The 2,378-nt window shown below is 48.6% G+C and overlaps 1 protein-coding gene across 1 annotated transcript in view; it reads left to right on the forward strand.

The window, feature by feature from the left end:
* The window catches only part of LOC102387626 (NACHT, LRR and PYD domains-containing protein 3-like), a 49,871-nt gene that overhangs the window by 25,371 nt on the left and 22,122 nt on the right, over nt 1–2,378 (forward strand). The window lies entirely within an intron of this gene.

Here is a 2,378-nt window from a genome sequence, read left to right on the forward strand (position 1 = left end):
ATGTGAGCCTTGCTAATTTTTTCAAAGACTTTGCCAAGGATGGAGGTGAGACTGACTGGCCTATAGTTGCCCGGATGCTCCTTCCTCCCCTTCTTGAAAATGGGGACCACATTGGCCCTTTTCCAGTCCTCCGGGACTTGGCCCGCGCGCCACGAGCGTTCGAATATTCCCGCCAGTGGCTCTGCAATGATGTCGGCCAGTGCCTTCAGCACCCTCGGATGGAGCTCATCCGGGCCTGCCGGCTTAAAGGCATCCAGTTCCTCCAAGTGACTCTGCACCATCTCAGGGTCTACGCATGGCAGTCTGGTGCCTTGCTGCTGCCTCTCTACAACCCCAGTGAGAGACTTGTCGTGCCCCTCGCTTAGGAACACCGAGGCAAAGAACTCGTTGAGGAGTTCAGCCTTGTCCCCCCTGTCCGTCACCAATTGTTTCTGCCCGTTTAGCAGGGGTCCTATTCCTCCCTGGGCCTTCCTTTTACTCCCTATATACCTAAAAAACAATTTCTTGTTGTCCTTTACTTGGGATGCCATCCTCAGCTCCATGGTAGCTTTGGCCCGTCTAACTGCCTCCCTACAAGCACGAGCAGAGGAGGTATATTCTCAGGTGCCAGCTCCATTAGGATTGGTTCTGGTTTTATATGCAGAGCAGAACAAACACCTGCCCTCCCCATCCTTTTTCAGGGTGCTCCTTCTGTAAATTCTATGTGCTTGATTCTTCATCACGTCTATAATTGAAAAAGAGCCCCTGATGTACAGTACACCTTGGTCAGACCCTCAGTTGATAGAAATCATCATAGCTCCATTTAAAAACCATTGGGACCATGATGATTTACACTGGTATCTGGTCCTCTATCTATATCTCTTCATTTCTAAATAATTTTCTATTAATTTTGCTTCTTCCAGACTGATGCTTCTTCCCTTTGCTTTAAGATATGGCTTTATTATGCCCTCTTCTTGCCCACACCCTCTCCACCTGTCATTATTTTAAGAAAGCCAAGTCCCTGAATAGTGCATTCCCCCGGTATTCAGTGCTCACAAAGCAGGGAGGCCTCTCTCCTACTCCTGAATTGCTCCAGCTTGACCCCATGTGCTGAGCAACAAAAGCCTATGATCCTGGGTAACATCCTGCAAGCTTCTAGGACTAGTCTACATTGCATTGCTAGCTTGTGTTGGACTCTGAGTTGTGTCTAACACCCAACTGCCACCTACATACAAACCTCTCTAGCTCAGATAAAGTGGAAGTTTGAGGCTTAGGTCCCCAATGTGTTAGGATAAAAGAGTGTGAGCATGCCAGTACCGCTTAAACTTGAGCTGGTAAATTGTCAATCCAGTCACTTTGCCGTGTGGTCACTCTTGCTTAAAATGGCCAAACTAGAACGAAGTAGCACATGGCACTAATTCAACCTTGTCTACCTGTTACTATGAAGACAAATCCTTGAAGACCAAAATACAATTCAGTTGATGATAAACACCGGTCACCACTTTTTTCCATCCACTAGAAAGAGGCATTCAGGTGGCTTCTGAAAGCAACAAAAGACTTGGAATCCTTCCTGTTTGCACTGCAGAACTGAAACTACCTATAGTCCTTTACCCCTTACTGTATCTTGGGTGCCTGGAATTTATATACATAGCGTATTTATTTATCATAAAGTCTCACCATTAACTTGGATAGAAAATTATGTTTTGGGAAATGACTCATAACTTTTGGATAGCTGTGGTTCTGCATGTAGCCCTGGGGCCAGAAGTGAGAATGGAGCATGGCTGAAAAGTGCCATTAGCAACTTAGTGCAGTTGTGCACATCACAGTATCTAATCCTTGCTAACTTAACGAGCATTAAACATTTTAAACTTGTTTATTTTGGTGCACTGGGTTCGTGTGTTCACACACTGGGCTTTCAAATGAATTCAGCCGTGTGCAATTCCCCATAAATTCCAGCAGGGGGAGCCAAATGCCAATCTGGCTCCCCCTGCTCCCACCAGTTCAGTAAAGCAAAATCCCTGACATTTGGTCAGGGCAGGGGCAGAGGCTGGGGCTGCAACAGGGCAGCGGGGTTGGGGTTGCCTCAGGGCAGTGGGGAACTGTGGCCAGCTGGGCAGCACAGGGGCTGGTGGCCATGTTTGCAGGGGCTGAGTGGCCTGGAGATGCTGCCCAGGGGTAAAGAGGGGGAAAGGGAGCCATGGCCAGGTTGCCTGGCATGGCACAGTGCAGCAGTCCCATCCCAGGGCAGGGCGTGCCACAAGCATGCTTCTCAGGAAGCAAGCCCATCTGAGGAGACTTTGCTCCCTGACTGCTGATGGCATCTGGGAACAGAAGGTACTCTTTTTGGGGGGGGGGCCGGAAAATCAAGAAGTATGGCTTAGACCAAACAGACTCTTTCC

This window comes from Alligator sinensis, unplaced genomic scaffold (genome assembly GCF_000455745.1).
Source record: "Alligator sinensis unplaced genomic scaffold, ASM45574v1 scaffold973_1, whole genome shotgun sequence".
NCBI classification, from domain to species: Eukaryota; Metazoa; Chordata; order Crocodylia; family Alligatoridae; genus Alligator; species Alligator sinensis.